Here is a 21,747-nt window from a genome sequence, read left to right on the forward strand (position 1 = left end):
CTATGCTTTCAGAACGTCAAAAAAGGGCCATGTTGTTGTTATTTTGTCTAAGTTATCTCTATAAAATAAATAGGATGATAAAAAGGATGCAAACACAGCTCGATCCGTGCGTTAAGACACACTCTTAATAAATTTGAGTGACGTTTGTTCATTTCAAACTTGCGATTAATTTTGAAAATCGCTTGCGTTTCAAATTATGCAAAAGCGAACAACTTCAGTGCTTTCAGCGCTTTGATTATATACTTTAAAAATCACAGTTGCTTTGTTGCCAACTTCATAGTTACTGTTAGATGAATGTCTCTGTGACAGTGTATTATCTTATCAAAGTGTAGTGGTTTTTGTAATATCTATAAATAGTTTGTATTCTTCAGTGGCTGTAGGATAATTCTTAACAAAAGTCGAACACAATTAAATTATATGCTAAATTAATAAATTTAACAATTTCTTATGTTTGTTTTTATGTCTTTTGTGTAATTAGTACCGTATATTTCATTTCATGTTAAGTGATTGTAATAAAGATTGCGTGCGTACCAAATGTAGTGACCACGCTAAAAAATAGTTCCTCTGTCCCATTTATGTCATTGTAGCAAGTACGATATTCTTAGTGAATTCCGTTTCAAATATTGACGCTACGTGTTGCTATTAATAACTGATAAAGGACCGTCGAATGCTATTACATATTTGGATAGTGGATGAGTATTGAGAACCATAGCCTCTTCAGCAATGGTGAGTGTTTTGTTCGTAAGTTTCTATTAAAAGAATTCAATATGTCTTAATGCCGGTAAGTTTTTTCAATGTTTTTTGGGTTTCTAGAATTGTTGGTTCCTCAATACCGAGTGCTTTGTTGTTAAATTCGTTATCAAGAAATTTCGGAACAAAAAATATAAGAAAAGTAATTAGTGTCGTCTTTATCAGGATGCAGGATCACGTGTGGGTTCCAAATTAAACGTTAATTGATGTTAACACACCGGTTAGTGGTGCTTTTTTCAAACAAATTTTGTAAACAATTTTTCTTAAGAACTTTCAACTATTGTAATGGAACTCTTTTATTACTGTAGGTCACATAACCCCAAATCGGAACTCCTGTTTTTAGGGTTACATGCAGTCAGTTTGATACTTAGCACGCATTGTTGAGTGCATGCTGCCTAGGATTTGTAAAAAACATTGCAAATGGTTGGTTTTGGTATCAACTTGAAGGTATATTTGTAAGCAATAAGAAAATAAGCCATTTTTGTGCTCTACTTTTTGTGTTGATGGTTCCCGGCTTTGAAAGTAGTTCATACTATTTGAGCCCAAAATGGTTGTCTGCACAGCTGTCAATACCGGTTTGCCTATTCTAAGGTAAATATTTTGAGTTAGCGCGTATATTAATTGGAAATTAATTGCGCATGCGTAACCTTTAAGCACATCCGAACAAGTTAGTCGTCTGCCAGAATTTTGACAATTGACCATAAAAAACTCTCTGTATTGCAAAACATAACTGCCAGATGTCACTTGACCCAAATTAGGGCTGTTTGCAACTTGGGTCATAAGGGGGGTAAATGCTGGAAAATCACACCGAAACCTGTTCCGGAGACATATTCTAAGACTACTTAAAAACTCTATTCTAAGACTACTTAAACACTCTGTATTGTTTTTCTGTGACATTTTGACATTAATTTGCATCAATCTCAATAATGAACTTAATGCATGTCTTTACTTCATCTGTATTTATTATTATTGTTTAATTTTTGAGCCTTTTACTGTTAAAAATGCCTGCCAAGTTTGGACCGACACTGCTATCTGCCTTCTCCTTCAACCCCGTCAGGCAGATCTACTCAGAATAACACTACTTTGCCTTATTTTTCCTGTTTGGATATCTTGCAGAGTTTAAGTAAAATCAAGTATTCAGCTGAAAACACAAAAATGATAATAATATTATGCTTTCTTTCCTGGAAGAATGTTGTTGTGATAGACCCTGTGTGAAAAACACCAGGGAATCTGTATTTAAGTGACCTCAATATTATGCGTAAACCTAAGTGTGCATTTGTAGGCGGTGTCGAAATGAGTCTTTAGCCCTGCCTGAACTGTCGTCCAATTGGCTTACAAGTCCGGCTGAAGTGACAGGCCATCAAAAACTGTAAAGCATGACTGATTCGGAGACGGCCCTCAACACTCGCCCAGTCGTGTCGAGAGGATCGGTGTCTTTGCAGGTTAGTACGCCGTTATTTTCAATTAAATCTAGTGTAAAATGATTTTTTTTGTTGATATCCTGGCACACTTTTGTCACCAAAATTAGGAAAATTGGGTGTTTTACATTTACTTCAGCTCTTAAACCACATTTTGTGGCGATAACTTTGCCAGTGTGCCAGACAATGTGATGCCGGCGTGGTGAATTATTCATTTGCAGCAAATAAAGCAACAAATACTATTGAAAGCTTACTCTAATTGTATCTAACTTACATTAGTTAGCACCGTAATGAGTAAATGTGCACAAAAAACCTTTTTGTTTTCTCAGATTACACGGAATTGAGCACCCGGGCCAGACCGACACTTTCCGGAGCCTGTCCGAGATGGAACTCGAGCCGAGGAATCATAGGTCCAGGTGTGACAAAAGACTTAAAGCTCATGTCTGACGATGATTTTTTTTAGTCAGGCAGTCAAGTGTGTTGTTTTTTCATGCAAGCAAGCCCTTTTGTTGGGTCAAATGACATTAGAAATGCTGCTTCTACATGGATTTTACCTAAAATGTGCAAAAAAAAAGTTTGTTCGAATCCGGTTCAAAACCTGCTTTGATGCACAAATATTGCCATTGATGATTTTTTTCACTTATAAAGTCATATGTTACATCAGCTTTGCCTATTAGAATCGAAAGTGATGCATTGTATGGAGTCTAAGTGCTGCATGTATGATATAACCAAGTTTGGCTTTTCTACCTTAATTCTTGACGCGAAACGCTGTTACGCATGGTGCTTTCAACGGCAACTTTTATGAATAAATCTGTGTGTCATTGTACCGGAACTTTGTGATCTTTCTCAAAACAGATTACACCTGTGGGAAAAGTGCCTTTAATTCAAATTTAAAGGGGTTCCGGTTTGCCTATTCTAAGGTAAATATTTTGAGTTAGCGCGTATAGAATTTAATGACATGCATTTATTTCAAAAGATTATGCATTAATATTTCCAATGATGTATGATGATATAGTGGGTATGCGCTTGATCATGGTAAAAATTGATATCGAACTACAACTATTTTATATGTAATAAAGAAGGAAATTAATTGCGCATGCGTAACCTGTAACCAGGAAGGGGAAGTAATCCATTGAACTTTCTTTCACTTGTTGTTTTAGTTTCTCTCCCCTGGAATTATTTCTGTTGTACTTACTTGTTAGCTAAAATCACGCACTCGATATCAATAAGGTCAATCAATAAAGTCCTTCCTCTTCATTTCGTCACGATGTAAGTTAGTTGCAATAATTCAACTCTCAGCTTTATAACGCAAAGCAAAAATCATCAAAGGCTCTGGGAGTACGTTTATATGGAGTAGATGTAAGTAATCTACAGTTTTATATCATTGATTTAGTATACGTTCTTCAATTTGCTTTTTGAGAAAGTTCATAATAAGTTATTCCGCGTCATTTTGTTTGTTTGCAAGGATTCGTACTCATTATGCTTCATCCGTGTATTAAATAAGTGTTTTGTACCTTTTGCATCACTGTACCATGCATAATTTATGTTTGTATTTGCATTTGATCTATTTTCTGCACCCTGGTATAGGTTTCTGATTTAAAAGTGTTACATGTGTTACGTACACTATAGGTAAACGTGTTTGGGATCCCAATTGTTACTAATTTTAAACCTTATGGATATGAGTCATTCTTGTTTTGGCAAACGCTAACAAACAATAAAGATACCGAAGCGTCAGATCACACCATTTGCTTTAATAAATTTGCGCCTGTCTGTATTTGGTTATTACAATAAAAATAGTAGGATACAAATAATGGATATAAAAAATGCGGATTTTACGACATGTTGCCATAGCAAACTTCATGTGGCTTTATAGTGTACAGCTTTTATCAGACCATATTCAGTTAAAAGTATGATAGTTGAATATAAAATATGAGTTTTCATAACCGCGAATCTTCCCTTTTCGATTCGTTATTGATTTTTTTCTTCAGTTTTGATTAAAAATATTTAAACTATCTTTTGTCTCGCAATGAGCAAAATCGCACGCTTAATTGTCTTGAAAACAGAAAAGCAAATAATAGATCTACCACATCTTAGTATTTTAAGAAGGAATTTATTTAAGTATCTTTGATGATGTCATGTTCACTTCATTAAAATTCAAATATGTTCATTTACATAATTTTACTGTGGATTTTATTTCAGATTTGGATATCGGTCAGAGATTGTCTCTAACATGGTACGTATAAAACATATGAGGTTTTATTTGTTGATATAAAAGACAGCGCTTCATTTATTTGGAAATCCACACGTATTCGAAAGATAGACGGCGTGTTATAACACTGTAAACAATGAACAGAATGTAAACACACAGTTAAGATCTTTATTTTTTCAAATATCTCAAGTTATTCAAATACATTTGCAAACATTTTAAGTGCATAAAAGAAGTTTTTCTTGCAGTGTGTTGCGATATCTTAAGGTATAAAAATAAATCCTTGAATACTTCTGAAATTGGTGACAAAATTTTACGTTGCGTGAATCATAACCGTATGCATAATTGCAGTAAAAATATAATTTTTCAACAAGAACACATGCTTATTAAATAAAGTAATTCTGATGTATTTCACATTGCCACTAGCAGCATAAAAATATATTTTTGCACTAGTTGAAATTCTTATGAAAATTTGTTTTAAAAAGTTATTTGAAAAAAAAGCACAACTTACCGGTGTGTTAACATCCATTAACGATTAATTGGGAACCACACACAGTCACGTGATCCTGCACCCTGTTAATTGTTAGCCTAAATACAATTACTTAAATGGTCGATTAGTCAATACATCTGCTTTTTTAATCTTTCAGGTTCGATCTTCGCATGTTTCCTTAATTACATTGTTTTCAACTTGTGTTCTTGTGAATGTTATAGCTAACACTAAGATATTTGAAATAAGAATACTATTATGTCATGTCATTATTAAATTTCAAACTCTGAGTTAGTCCAATGAAATGCGTTTAATAACAAATGGTATGCAAAGCAGTAACTTACTTTTCATGTCTCGATAATTATCACAGGTGGTTAGCGTGTGGCTATGATATTAATCAGTGAAATTATCATTTTGAATGATAAATAATCACATTATAACGAAAAATGAACTTTTCTGAAAAAAAAATTCACTATCATATATATTTATCCTGTCTGATCGATGTTAAGTAGGTCACGCGAGTTGTGTATCGTGTTATTTCTTAAAAGTTGACCCAGCATTTGTAAAAATATTGCAAGACATGTACATTTCCAGAAAGGAAATTCATTTTGCGTTGAATAAGACCGAGATCGTGAAAATCGCTGCACAATTGATGAAGTTATGGCTGTTTAAAGCGATGCACCCCGTTTTCGGGTGAGTTTGAGTTGGATACCTTGTTATATATATATTTGATAGTGAAATATTTTTTTCAGAAAAGTAGATTTTTTGTTATAATATGATTATTTATCATTCAAAATGATAATTTCACTGATTAATATTATAGCCACACGCTAACCACCTCTGATAATTATCATAACAGCTGGTATGGAACGATTTTTTGTATTCGAAGAAAGAGTAATCTTCAATATTACCTCAGCCCTAGGCGCCATGTACGCACCTGAACTTGCTTAACGGTTATCATCGACATCACCTTAACGGCCGATGAAGCAATTTTTATGAAACTCATTCCATCATCCATTGTTTATCTTCTGTCAAAGTTAATCACATCGTTCTAGTCTACTACACATGTAGGTAACCAAAGCTAGAATAGATTCAAACAGTGCTAAAATATTTTTTCTGAAACTACAATGCCCAGATGTCAAATATTTCGAGTCGTATTTTAGATCTCTTCAAAATAACGCAACATAATATCAATACATTTATCAAATCTTAATCATGATGAGAATTGTGACACATAATTGACAAATCCAACGACGTAAAATATTCCCCGCATGTTCCCATCCCGCTTTTTAAAATGTTATCATTTGGGGCCAAACTTCACTTTCATGAAAGGCCTTAGTTTTAATATTATTGTTTCCAGGGCTCGAAGTCAAGTAAAAGTTCAGGTTCAGAGCAACGAAAAAAGGGCGGCGAATGGGATTACAAAATATACTTCGATACGGAAGCTTCTGACGCAACTAGTCTTAAATACGACAACATCAGAGATTATGAACTTATTACCAAACTTACAGACCTTGTCGGTGTTAATGAGGATATCATACGTGTGACTGCATATGAATTACCATTGTTCAAATGGCAACAAACCAAATTGCAAATAACTAAACTGCTGCTTTTTCACATGTTCATCGTGTTTGAAACAAAAAAATGGTGGTGGTCAATAGAAAAAGATGGAAATGGTATCACTATTCAGCGAAGTAAAAAACCAAAAAGTGTTAAATTTAATATCAGACAGGAGCCCCGTCTAAAAGGCATAACTATGATGCTCGACGACGAAGGACGTATGAACGTGAAAAACCTTATATGTTGGTTGTATCTAGAGAAAGAGTTGGAAAAGAAATATCATTATATCAAAAGCAACTGCAAAGACTTCGGTAAAGCTGTATTCAATCATGTTGCTAAAAATAAATCGATTGTCCCTAATTTGAAATTTTTTCAATTTTTGCAAAGATTTATCCTATTTGTAATGGCTTTGTATATTTCATTTTGTATTGTTAAATAATGCCAGTGAATACAATAAGAAAAAACATGTATATCGTTATGTTACAGTGACGTCATTTAAGTGTTTGTTAAAATCTCATAAAGGCTCAATGCCATTCTATACATAGATGGTGACGTCACTACGTTATTGTCTGCTGACATTATCTATAGCGCCCGAAGAATCAACTGAAGGTCTTGTGGTTTATTTCGTTTTTGACGATGCTGGAACAGCAGCGTCCAAGGTTTGATAACCAGTAGAAAAATTCTTAACAATGGCGACCTATGTAAAAGACCGAGCCAGTCCGATTGAGATAACTCGATTTTTCAGTTACTTCCCTTGGCATTCGCCACTGCGTAGGAGATTGCTCGTTGATTTTCATTGATAACATTCTCCTAGCAGAGTTGTCGTTCGTAAAGGTAAATATTAATAGAACAGCATATCCTGGGGTAACAGATTCAATAAGTGTATCAGAACGTTAATTTCAAATTAGTAATTTTACATCCATTTTATTTTTATGGACCAATGCAACAACTATATATTTTCTCTATTTTGTTTGATATTTGTTCTCGATTTAGTAAATAAATTGCGAATAAAAACATGTAAAATTAACTTTTTACGTGATCACAAAACTAAAGAATGCGAACAATTTCGAACCTGCAAAATGTAAACGCTGCACTGCTATGATATATATAGATAAAACAACATTCCGTTGCGTAATTGTCCATCCCGCTAGAGCAGTGGTAAGGACGTTCGCTTTTTCACCTTTACGACACCGGTTCGATTCCCGCTCCCGGCGCAATGTTATATTTTGTTTGTTTTGTGGTCACTATTCCGGACAGGTGTTTTTTTCCGGATAATCTCATCCCCCGCAGCATTTGACCATATAAAAAATTAAAAAGTATTTCAGTACAAAACAAATAGCTGGAAATTGCAGCTATCATTCAAAATTCGTCCCGACTGTCGTCAATCTAATCTTATTAGGTAGGAGTGCTGGACACACTCCGGGTCCCAACATTATGCAGCCTCAGCGCGGAGGTAACTCATTACCTTGGAAAAACACAAATACACACACTGGGTGCAGCCTAGGCGCGTATAGACTCAAACAAGGCAACAAACTCAAGTGCGGGCACAATCTTTTAAAATTTACATATTGAATACGATATTCTAACAGAAATTACACAACCACCTAAGTGTACATACCATGTTTGATATTTCGTTCGATTGTTAAATTTCAGCATATACATGTATAAGGTCATTTCGCTATTAGTTAACTTATCCATATGTTCGTGGGCGAACTCGGATAGTCAAGTGCTCATACGATTGAGCTCACACGGTCCGGCTATGTGCTCATACCTACTTTCGAGAATCATCATGAAGGTATTGCCATACTTAATGAACAAGAATGTGACCCGCCTCCCAGTTTTGCTCATTGGGTCAAGTTACCCACGGGTACTACTTCCCCGTACCCCTTAACTTTATTTCGTACCAAAAATGTTTCGTACGCAAATTGTTTTCGTACCAAATTTTTTTTCGTACCCAAAATTTTCGTACCCAAATTTTTTATCGTACCCACATGTTCGTATCAACATACACAATTGTGGTGATATAGATAAACTTAAATTGATGTTTTATATCCATCCTCTTCAAAAGCATCGTCACACCAGTACTGCCAGTACTTTGATTGCAATTATGCTGCAGCGGAAATCATGTTGCAACATGATGATTGCCAGTTGTGAGTTATTTTTTATATTGGATAAGGTCACTGTTTCTTTTCTCGAGAGACTCCAGGAAAACGGAATGAAGTACTAGATTTGACTGTTAATTCTATAATTATGTATTATTTTCAGCGAGCTTAAAAGAGCGGAAGTAAATATGTACATGCTTTTAAGATGTCATACATTATTGTTCTAGTGTAACTTGCAACGAGCTTCGCAAAAGTACCAAATCTTCGTACATCCGCTCAAATTAATATATAACACGTACAAACGAGTATGAAGTGCGAACCCAACGACTTCACATTAACACCGTATCATCCAGGCAATTATGTTTCTTGAAATATGAACAAATGATAAAAGAAAAGTATGGACATGCATACAAAATGCATGTATTGATGAATAGACTCAAATTGATCTGTCTTCTCCAGAGAATGTACGGCTTGATTCATTTTGTATTACAGTTTTAAATGTGATTGAAGTTAATTATAGCATGTTGAAAACGTATAATTATATTCATAAAATAAAAAAAGAATTATGAGTATCATTTCGGCTACAAAAAAATCAAAGCGCCGAAGGCACTGAAGTTGTTCGCTAGTGCATAATCTTAGACGCAATTCAGTTTTCAAAATTATGTTAGTGCTTTTCGTATCGCAAGTTTGAAATGAACACAACCCATTCAAATCTATAAATTGTGTGGCTTACAGCACAGGTGGAGATGTGGGTGCACTGTTTATCCTCATATTTATGTTCTAGAGATAATTTAGACAAAATAACAACAATATGTCTCAATATGTCTCTTTTTTTGCAATTGGTTGCTGAACTTGCAACCATCTTTAAAATTTTGGTAGCCTTGTTAAAGAATAGCATGCCTATAATCATGTACATGTTGTCTTATGTGAATCTAATGTAATTTATTTTCTTTAAATTATTTAGCAACAATTTTGCCGACATGAAATACTTTTAATGCATCATGTCTTGTTGTGAGCCGGAATTGAATCATTTCCTAGGCCTATTTTATCCACAGTCGCCAATTTGTATTAAATGTTAAATTGGATTGAGTTGTTTCAAGCTTTGAAAAAGCTAGATGCCCTGGTTTTTAGCCCAACTGTAACCAACTTTTGAAATTGAGTTTCCTGGGCTCAAATCTACTGGCCCCAGGCTAACAGGCAACAACTAAACCTGTAATGTATTCATGATGTAAGATTTGACAGTGTATTGAACTCATTCAATTTGCAAGTCTGAAAACATTAAAGGGTCCTTTTCACGTTTTTGGTAAATTGACAAACTTAAACGACTTAATAATTTAGACAGTTCTGTTGTTGTCGTTATATTTTTTCATACTACGAGGATTGCTTATATAAAGTATAAAATACATCTCTCATTGTATGAGCACGATGGTCGAGTGGTCTAAACGGTATACTTTTATTCCAGGGGTCAGTTGTCCGTTGTGCGTTGTGCGGTGTCAACATTTGCCTTGTTAACTCTCTAGAGGCCACATTTATTCTCCAATCTTCATGAAATTTGGTCAGAATGTTGGTCTCAATGATATATTGGATGAGTTCGAAAATGGTTTTGGTTGCTTTAAAAACATGGCCACCAGGGGCGGGGCATTTTTCCTTATATGGCTATATATGGCTATATTAAAACCTTGTTAACACTCTAGAGGCCACATTCAATGTCCAATCTTTATGAAATTTTGTCAGGAGATTGGTCTCAATGATATCTTGAATGAGTTCGAAAATAATTATGTTTGCTTGAAAAACATGGCTTCCATGGGGCGGGGCATTTTACCTAATATGGCTATAGTAATACATTGTTAACACTCTAGAGGCCACATTTATTTTCCAATCTTCATGAAACTTGCTCAGAAGATTTGTCCCAATAATATCTTTAATGAGTTCAAAAATGGTAAGCTTTGCTTGAAAAACATGGCTGCCAATGGGCGGGGCATTTTTCCTTATATGGCTATAGATGGCTATAGAAAAATCTTTTTTAAACACTATAGAGGCCACATTTATTGTCCAATCTTCATGAAACTTGGTCAAAAGATTCATCCCAATAATATCTTAGACGAGTTCGAAAATGATGCCGGTTTGTTGAAAAACATGGCCACCACGGGGGCGGGGCATTTTTCCTTATATGGCTATAGTAAAACCTTTTTAACACTCTAGAGATCACATTTATTTTCCGATCATCATGAAACTTGGTCAGAAGATTTTTCCCAATGATATATTGGATGAGTTTGAAAATGGTATGGTTGCTTAAAAAACATGGCCAGCAGGGGCGGATTTTTTTTTCTTATATGGCTATATATAGCTATAGTAAAACCTTGTTAACATCCTAGAGGCCACATTCATTGTCAAATCTTCATGAAATTTTGTCAGGAGATTGGTCTCAATGATATCTTGGATGAGTTCGAAAATAAGTATGTTTGCTTGAAAAAACATGGCTTCCAAGTGGCGGGGCATTTTTCCGTATATGGCTATAGTAAAATCTTGTTAACACTCTAGAGGCCACATTTACTGTCCGATCTTCATGAAACTTTAGCTGAAGATTCATCTTAATAATATCTTGGACGAGTTCAAATGATGCCGGTTGGTTGAAAAACATGGCTGCCAGGGGAAGGGGCATTTTTCCTTATATGTCTTTAGTAAAACATTGTTAACACTCCAGAGGCCACATTTATTTTCCGATCTTCATGAAACTTGGTCAGAAATTTTGTCCCAATAATATCTTGTTATATCAGGTGAGCGACTTAGGGCCTTTCAGACCCTCTTGTTTTAATAAAGCTTTTAAGATCCAATGTTTACATTTATCAATATTAAGCATTTAATGAAAAACTGTGAAAAGGTCTCTTTTTGATGTTTACTTAAAAATGCCACAAGGTAAAAATTTAGAACTCATTGGTTGTTTATTTGATTTAAAAGTGATTTTGTTTATTTGCCTTGTTTTTGTTGTAAGCAGGCTTTCTTTCAAAATGATACAAAAATTAACATAATTATTAAATATATGTATTTCAATTTAAACAACATGCTGTTGTTTTAAACCGCATCTCCGTCAACGTTATAAATACAATCCGTGTTATAGAGTGACAACAAATGGTATTTTTGAAACAAAAGTAGCAATATTCCCCAAATATAACTTCATTGCAAAATATCAAGAGTTGCAATAAGCATAAACAAACATCAAACATGAAAATCCGTAATCTCAGACATACGTCATGGTCACGAGCAGAATACCAAAATAAATATTTGACATTTAAGATAATATATTATTTTAATGATACTTTTTACAGGAAATAGATAGAAAATCAACAAATCTCATGCCGCATTGAGATGATGTAATAGATAATATCATGAATTAAAAAAATAACGAGACTTGCAACAGCAACAACAACAACATATATTTAAGCAATGAAGCTTATACAAGCTCTTAGCCTACAAATAGACATGTGGATTAAATGTTAAATTGAACACAGTCGACTTACTAAACCCAATCCATAACCTCAAAAGCCCTTCTATTATCTTACATTTTTGTCTCTAAAGAGTATGTATTCGATCTGAATAAATCAAATAAAAATTTGCCTATCTGGGAAAAGACGAGATAAACCTTCCGCTTCCCGGAAATGGCCGAAGATATCAAAAGGGAAAAAATGACACGATGTATGTATCTGTAATAAATTCAAGTAAACATGTCGGTATCAGCGTAACCATTGCTTAATGCATTTTATTTTAAGTAAAAATCATTTGAGTTTTGGCACCATTAAAGTAAATGTATTTTATTTAACATTCCTCGTTTATATTCATTTGATCGTTTAAGTTACGATAACAAAGTGCTGACCTTAATATCTTATGTACTATATGACCTTAATATCTTATGTACTATATGCTTAAACATATGAAATACTGAGAGCTTATGTTTCATTTGCGCTATGTGTAAGTTTCTTTAAATAACATTGTTTTAAGTATCTATTATGCTTGCAACAAGATTGGCAGTATGAGACTCTACAAAATATACCGCTAAGGCACCCCGATAATACAGAAACAAAAATCAAACTATATCATAGTATTTAAATATCATAGATATGAACATACAAACAATTCTGTAATCAGAAGTTATCAATAATAATAAAGGAACGTGCGAAGACGAAAACACATTTACACTAACAATAACAAAACAAGCACTCGGGAAGAAAATATGCTGCGATGAACATGTTGATGGCCATTTGCATCCTTTTTATAACTTTTGTCTGTATTTGTTGTGTGCTTTTCTCACATTCTAGTGTTGTTGTGCTGTGTTAAAATGTTTGGTTCTAAATGCTAATTTGACATAATTAAAGGACCTGACGCTAAATTAAGGAAACTTGCTAGAGCTGGAGCTGCTTATGTAACAAGTTGTGAACTTAAAAGGTGATACAATTTACATAAAATAATAACACATGTATATTGACCTTTGTAGGGATACCCTTGCAAACACTGTTGCATTATTAACTATGATTCTCAAATTTAAATGCACACTACAAAGAATGTCGCCATCAGCAAAGATCGAAAATATGCGTAAATGCATTACTAAAACACTTGAGCTGCAATCATTTTTACCTAAAAAGAGATTCTAACTAACACATTAAGCACACGCTGATTAACTTTGTGAAGCATAATTTGATGGTATTCAGTTGATTGTCGCAGTGTTATGCCGATTTATTGTTACATCAAATCAACAAATAATAACATTAAGAAATCAAAGTGTTAGTTTGCGGCTTTTGCGCTACCATAAAATATTTTGTAATAACAACATCGATATGTTTGCCCCTAGGAGACAATAAAGAACCAATTGATGTTTCATAGTAATTGGAATTAATTCCATAAAGAACTGTACTTTTCATAACTTTTTTTCATTAAACATAAATGTAATATTTGAAACTTGTGAAACAATTGCACAAGAACAACAACGAACGTGTTTGATTGATAAAAACGTATACCTGTGATAACATTATGTACTATAAATCATCTTCATGAACATGAATAAGTATGCTACAAATTACAAATATGAACAATTGTAAACTGCTCATGTGGACTTTGTTTATTGTCACCATTGCAGATTACCTCAGCTCAGAGAGCTTCAATTTTGCATATAATGGAAAAACATATCAATTATATGTTAAATTTTATAAGATTCATCTGATAATTTGAGTTTATTTCTTTTTGTTGGATTCCACAATAAAAGTAAGGACATTTGCAGAAGTTTTCGATTGAAACATTGGGGCAAAATACATTATATTTATATTATTATAGGAAACTAGTGTTTTAAAAAGATAAAGTGCAATAACGTTTTAATCGTGACAGTAACTGTTGAAGAGTTTTTTTTCAAGCCCTCAAATGAAATAGACGATAACATTGTAACACACTTTTTATTATAAAAGTTGTGTTTTACGGTTATACTACCTTAATCACACTTACTCGAATCTGATTCATTCCTTCTTTGGTCGTTGTTCGCACAAATATGTTCTAGAACGTAAACTTTAAGACGCTACATATGATTTTAAATTCATAAAAAGCTACAAATCTCATCTGTGTTTGAATTGCATGCGACCGTTTTTTTTCTTAAAAACGTTCTCTTTATAATAAATATACGAAAGGGTGTGCATTTCGCCCTGTTTGAAAAATCGAGTGAATTGCTTACGTATTTCTATGTGAGATAAGGAACACACGCAAATTGTATGTTCTCGATGAAGACACGGAATATGAAATAAAAGATAACTGATCGGCCTCTCGTTGAATTGCTATAGGCCACGCCTTACCTGGTGGCAAAACTGTCGTTGGCCGGATCCTGTCGAAGCGATGGAGAACAATGAAAATCATTCGATAAAAATCCTCGTCTTACATTTTAATTATCCATTCCGAGCATGAGCATTATGAGAATAATAGAGAAGGTAGAAATAATTGATAACACGAAAGATATATTGTATCTAGGGCGCACACCTACCAGGTATGTTCAAGATTCAACAACCGAGGATAAGATCTGGTTACTTTGTGCTTGACCAGTTTTCAACTTGGTCTATATATTCAGACAACATTTAATTAGTATAATGATGTCACAAATGATGCATTAAGAGTTTCTATCCATTTTTATTTAGATTAAACTTCTATGTTATTAAAACTACTTTTTGTTTTTATGTGATTTGTTTCAAATAACCATTTGTATCTATTTAGTTCGCACTTACATAATTTTTTGGTAAGTTTAGTGTTACAATATTTGTTACACTAATACAATAATAAGAGTGATAAATATATCAATTGTTATTATATATGTACTAAATATACAACGTTAATTGACCTTTTGCAATTTGACAATCCAGATTCGGGACGGTTTATCTTTAATATTCAAATCAAACAAAAAATATCATTTGATAAACAGCAGCATGATATGAAAACCCTGGTTTGTATCGTGATGTTAGCAAACCATTTTCGTTATCTAATTTACACACTGAAATTTGTTATTTTTCCACTGTATGTTCGAAAATGTATCTTAGCAGAAAATTCTTGATATTTATATTTACTAAAAAGTATACTATGCATTGTTTCACATTCCACAAAGTGTGAATGAATACCTTCTTCAATTTACAAGTTCGTTTTGAAAGCGGAAAGCTTAAGACAAAAAGTCGCTATTGCAAATTGATAGAGGAATGCCTTAGCTATGGCTTGTTAAGGCAAATTAGTCACAGTTGTTGAGTTGCAATTCATTATATAATGATTTTTTCCCTTATAGATAAAACCAAATAAAAATCGATTAAACCTGATTGTATTAAATTTTTATCTATACGACAATTTAGACGAGTTAACGCCCGAACACGTCATTTGCATTAACAAATGCTCATCTTATTTTCGTGAGCTTGAACACTGTCGTTTTGGTTGTCACAAAAACAAAAGTCAGGAAGAAACAATAATTGAAACAAAAATGCTAATTGTACGATATACTGTCATAGCAAACTTTATGTAGTTTTATAGAGTGAAGCTTTTATAATTGCCTTTCCAGATAATTTACACTTGAAAATAAGACAGTTGAATACAGCACATCATGTTTCATTTTCGAGAAACTTCCCTTTTAGTCTTTGATTTTTTTCCAGTTTCGATTTAAAATAATATTACCACTTAGTTTATGTTTCGTCTCGGACTGGACAAAATCGAACACGTAATTGTCTGTATTACAGAAGAAGCGCGAATACTTGTAGTATTGTTAGTAAGACGTTATTTAAATATATTTGATGATTTGAATTTCTCTTCATTACCATGCTCGTGAAGGTAATTTAACTGCGGATTTCATTTCATATTTGGATATCGGTCAGAAGTTATTTCAAGCATGGTACGTATTAAAGGTAGCACTATACAGTTTTTAGCCTTAGTGTCGAATTGGCAGGGGAGAAATTTCTAATAAACAGGGATACAATGAAACTGAGCAGCAATAATAGTGTTTTACAAGTTTAAAGTATCAGATTTGAGTGGTGGTGGTTTGAAATGCATGCTTAGTGAATTCGAAAATGTGTCCAGTGCATAGCCAGTGTCTCTGCTGGGATGCCAATGTCATGAAATACGTGCATGCTGGTTTCTATAGCTCTGAAGGCTAATTTTGCATGAATTTTAAAGGTGCCTCCACTCAACTGAATTTCTGTGAAAAAAACACGTGGATGACCCTAGTATTCTTTTGTGTCGGTCAAATTTCTGGTAAGTACTGGCATTTGCAGTTTAGTGGTAAATTTGTGTTGAAAATCACGGAAATTTCCGCCAAAACAGGTGACATTCAGACCCCCAAATTGGCTGATTTTCCATGATAAAATATAGAGCAAGAGGGTGCACCATGGCTATCCATGTATTTTTGGAAGACATACCCCAAACAATACTGAAGATATGTTTTGTATGATTTCAGGTGTAGACGTTGTGTCAGCGGTGAGGACGGACAGTGACCCTATCCCCGGCAGCCAGTAGCCGATTTTTGAAAAACTGTATTGTGCCCCCTAAACCTCATTCTCCTAGCAGAGTTGTCGTTCATGCCTCAACATACATCTCTGCAACGGGCTCAATGCCAGGAATCTTGGCAAAACACATCAAAGTAATTGTACGCTCTTTCATAGAAATATCTAGGACCCCAGGCATAGTATTTTAAAGTAATTACCTTTAAAAACTGCATATATTGTAAATTTATCGACATATTTTATAACAAGTATGAGAACTTTTTTCATGCCCTTTTACGCAGATAGCATTACTCTGCTAAAATGTAAACAAAGTCAAAGGCCGTGATGAAAAGCTTGTGTTTATCTACAAACACATTGACAATTTCACATGGTGTAAGTTTATGTTAAATGTGTAATTGAATGAAATAGCTGACTATGGGAATATATCGTAAGTCTGCATGTTGGAAAAGCATAATCTTTTGCTAAACACTAATTAGATAATGATTATTTTTGATATGCTTACTGTATCATTGTATGTAGATACAGTCAACTCGCCAATAGAAGGTCTCACCAATAGGGGGTCACTATCGTGTATTTCATGAAAAAGTATAATCAAATCAAAAACAATTGTTGCATAGTGTGTCCCTTGGATAAATGTACAATTTTACAACTTTTTGAAAAGATGATCCAACTGTTGATCTGACAGGGGAGATAATGCTGTAAACAGTGATCCTTTATTGGCGATAGTGAGTCCTTTTGTGTACATCATTTTATTATGGGTAATGTTTATTTGTTTTCAATGAAACCTTTTTTAATCTGAAATATGGTTAAATGACAGCGTTATAAACTGTTTATTCTATAGTTTTTGTGATCATATGATATGTTTTAAATGTTGAACTTTCATTGGTCATTTGTGCAAAAAGATCAGAAGTGTACTGCTGCAAAATAATAATAAGAAAAAAAATGATATCATTTATTTTTACATCTTGTCATAAATACACAAAAGCCAAAGGGCCAAAATTCGAATGGAAACATTTAACGTTTATTGACATTCTCTATTGGCAAGTTGATAGTAATTATCACATTTACAGATTTGCATGTGTATTGCTGAAATATTGCTTGTAAACTTTATTAGCCAGGTTTTTCGAAGAACAAACAACTGGTTATTAGATTGGCGAATGTCGGCGGGCGGGCGGGCGGTCGGAACAAGCTTGTCCGGGCCATAACTTTGTCGTTCATTGTGAGATTTTAAAATCATTTGGCACATTTGTCACCAACATTAGACGGTGTGTCGTGCGAAAGTCGGCGTGCGGGCGGGCGGGTGGAACAAGCTTGTCCGGGCCATAACTTTGTCGTTAATAGTGAGATTTTAAAATCATTTGGCACATTTGTTCACCATCATTAGACGGTGTGTCGCGCAAAGAATCACGTCGTTATCTCCAAGGTAAAGGTCACACTTTGAGTTCAAAGGTCAAACATGGCCATATGGCCATAAATGAGCTTGTCCGGGCCATACCTATGTCATTCATTGTGAGATTTTAAAATATTTTGGCACATTTGTTCACCATCATTGGACGGTGTGTCGCACGAAAAAATTACGTCAATATTTCCAAGGTCAATGGCGCCACGACTTAAAATAGATTTATTTTGAAACAAGGGGGTAACTTTGAACAATCAGTTCAGTTTGAGCTGTCTCCCTTTATCAGATTTTTTTTCAAATTGAAAACCTGGTTTTGTGACAATCTTGTCCCTTGTTATATGTGGTTTAATAATTACCAAGCACTAATCATTACTGTTGAAATGTTACTTCTGTGCATGTTCAATATATTGCTTTTATTGCTTTACAGTAAAAATTATACACATAATGTATAGTGTGCATTGTAAATATACTCTAGTATTTTATGTTTAGATGACACAGGATGATGTGCAGCCAGTCCTGGATTTAAACCTTGGACCCCTTACTCTTCTGATTGAGCTAATCAGGGCGCCACAAAACATTTCCCCTTTAGTGACAATCACTAAGTTGGTGCACTGACATTCTCCTCTGCCAAGCTGGAATTTGTTCCTGAATTCAAGTCACAGGGATCATTGTAAACCTAATCCATTCAAACCACGAACAGATTTTGTTGAGAATTGCTTGTGCAATAGTCCCACATTGGGCACCAAATGTTGCTGGATGGGAAAGTTGTACAGCCAATCCAGAACTCAAATCTTTTACCCCTCGCTATCAGGGCCAATACCTATGAGCATGCTGTTAGATACATGTGTACAATAAAACATGTAGTTAATTACTTGATCACTGTAATAAAGCATGGTTTCCGCTCTCTAACTGAAGAAGTTTTCATCCGATCTTCACCAAATTTGGTCAGAAGTTGTATCTAGATAATATCAAGGTCAAGTTCAAATATGGGTCATGCAGGGTCAAAAACTAGGTCACAAGGTCACTTAGTGCATTTTAAGCATTTAGCATGGTGTCCTCTCTCTAATTGAAGTAGTTTTTATCCGATCTTCACATAATTTGGTCAGAAATTGTGTGTACATGATATTTAGGTCAAGTTCAAATATGGGTCACGCCGGGTCAAAAACTAGGTCATGAGGTCACTTAGTGCATTTCAAGCATTTAGCATGGTGTCCGCTCTCTAATTGAAGAATTTTTCATCCGATCTTCACAAAATTTGGTCAGAAGTTGTGTTTAGATGATGTCCAAAACCTAACAACGGGCGTATCTTGTGACAGTTTGGCACTCTTGTTTACAGATGAGTTACAATAACTTTTTATCGTGACAGTAAGTATTGAGAAGTTTCGGTTTGTCAACACTTCAAACGGCATAGATCATACCATTTTAACTGCTAATTTGATAACAATAGTTGATGTTACGTATATACTACCCGAAGTGAGCCTGCCACACTCCTTACATTGTCTTTATTTTCGCAAAGGTGATATAAAACGTAAGCTGTAAGACACTCTATGATAGGAAATACAAAAAGCAACGAACCCTTCTGTAAGTGTATTGCATGTAACCGTGTATTTTTAACAAACGTATTATATATTAAATAAATATACATACGTCAGTGTGTGCATTCCTTCCTATTTGTAATACATGTAATAAATCAAATTGCCTACGTACTTATATGTATGATAAATTGACCTTTTTTAAGTGACGAACTGTTATAGATCATAGATGCCTGTGAGTGCCATAACAGGCGAACCCATGCTCCAATAGGGCAAAAATACTCGTATCTTTCCATGAGACACAACCGAGCAGCCTCTCGTCGAATTCTATGGACCACGTCATATCCGGTGGCATAGCTGTCCTTGGCAGGTTCCTGTTGAAGCGATAAAAAAAATCATACTTTGATAAATCTGTTTTGCATAGTAAATACAAATAAGCTGATCTGTTTAAAATGTTACATTAAAATATGGCCGGTGAAAGAAACTAGGAACACTGCTTACCGTGAACTATCTTCCTCTAAATTCAAAATTATTTAAAACTTTCCGCTCATCGTCGAATCCATTGCCTGTTGCGTGTTGTCGTTGTTTTTTATTCACTGCGAATATGCCATGTACTTTCACTTCGATGACAAAAACAGCAAGAAATATATTCTTTATTTTATATGTTATAATAAAAATAATAAATATTCATATAAACTAATATTATGTGTTTTTTTTATTTGTCAGTTCATTAAAATGTTTATTTTATTCGAAGATGTTGTTGTTGTTGTAAAGACGTAAACAAAGGGCACGTTACACCCAATGATCATGAAGCGGAAATTAAAAATTGGAAAATTTCCTAGCGAGTGGTATTTTATCATGGCAGTTCATTTAAGCATAGCGATATGGTTTGTTTTCACCGTGTTTAATGTTAAGTTATGTGTAAAACTGACCACTGCTCTGTTTTTGTTATCGAAGTGAAAGTACATGGCAGATTCGCAGTGAATAAAAAACAACAACAACACGCAATGGATTTACTATCATATCTTATCATCGATATTGAACATGGAACATAAATAACACATTGAGATTGAGATCATTTATTGTAAGAATCAACATGATGTGCATATATTTTAATAAAATATAGATGATATTTGTTGGATTCGGTGGATTATCGATTTTAATTTACGAATGATCATAGAAAATAATATTTTCACGAGTGGCGCAGCCACAAGTGAAACAATATATTTTCTTTGATCAATTGTTAAGAGAGAGACTGGTAAAATTGAACTGCCACGCTGGAGCGTGTACTGGCTATTTATACTGATTAGCATTGTGGCTCATAGTAGACTGGCTACCTGAACACATGGGGAAGCTATAATATAACATCTCCCTTTTTTAATTAGTTGCAGTATGTTATACAAAATAAATTTTATACAATACAATCATGTAGCTATTAGTATATTCAAATACTGTCAACTGATAGATAATACATGGATAGCATAAGTCTTAGCTTAAACCACTGCTGTTTCAGTAAACCTGTTTATCTGTCACTTATACACTGATACAGGTATAACAAAGACTCTGTGTTAACAGAACAGTTCATTAAACGTCCATTATTTGCCTGTGCTTCACCTGGCGACCGTATCGTGTGGTGTACACTGGCTGATCAGTTCCGCTGTTAACAGGTGGTTTTGATTTTGCAGGAACTGGGAATGGTTGTAGTGCCGGTAATTGGCTTGCTTGCAATGACTCGGGGTTCAAAGGAATGAAGTCCCTGCTTTCATTGTTTATTGTTTCCTCTGCCGAAGTCTGAAAATCAAATCTTGGTATTTCAGGAAAATACTCATTGGTTTTCGTGAGGTGATGTCTATTACGCCTGTACCAAACGCCTTCAGGTATCTGAATAGTGTATGCCCTGTTATTGTGTACCTGTGTAACAACAGCTGGTTTCCATGAACCTTTCTCTACTTGCTGAAACATAACTGCCTGACCTTTGTTAAGTGGATGTATTTGTTTTGAGTGTTTGTCATAATTTGTCTTTTGTTTTTCTTTCTGAATGTTAAATTTGTCTCTTACAGTTTGGTGATTGATGTTGTAAGGTACAAGTTTGTCCGATGTGATTGGTAAAAATGACCTTATTTTCCTTCCCATAAGTAATTCTGCTGGAGACTAACCTGAACACAAGGGCGTTGCACGGTATTCCAAAAGTGCAACCTGTATATTTTGACCACTTTCTCTTGCCTTTATCAAAAAAGTTTTAGCTCTTTTCACACAAGATTCTGCCAAGCCATTTGACCTCGGGTAGTGGGGTGAT

At 34.3% G+C, this 21,747-nt stretch overlaps 2 long non-coding RNA genes across 3 annotated transcripts; both read left to right on the forward strand.

Annotated features, from left to right (window-relative positions):
* The first annotated feature begins 578 nt into the window (after positions 1-578).
* LOC127845509 (uncharacterized) lies at positions 579-20,012 on the forward strand. Its single transcript, XR_008033243.1, has 3 exons — positions 579-726; positions 16,475-16,657; positions 18,409-20,012. It is a non-coding gene; the product is annotated as an uncharacterized LOC127845509 (long non-coding RNA).
* LOC127845508 (uncharacterized) lies at positions 3,138-6,843 on the forward strand. Of its 2 annotated transcripts, none has more exons than XR_008033241.1 (3): positions 3,138-3,527; positions 4,368-4,401; positions 6,222-6,842. It is a non-coding gene; the product is annotated as an uncharacterized LOC127845508 (long non-coding RNA). The 2 variants fall into 2 exon arrangements; XR_008033242.1 differs by lacking the exon at positions 3,138-3,527 and adding an exon at positions 3,546-4,075 and having other exon boundaries at positions 6,222-6,843.
* Positions 20,013-21,747: the final 1,735 nt, after the last annotated feature.

This window comes from Dreissena polymorpha, chromosome 9 (assembly GCF_020536995.1).
Source record: "Dreissena polymorpha isolate Duluth1 chromosome 9, UMN_Dpol_1.0, whole genome shotgun sequence".
Lineage (NCBI taxonomy): Eukaryota > Metazoa > Mollusca > Bivalvia > Myida > Dreissenidae > Dreissena > Dreissena polymorpha.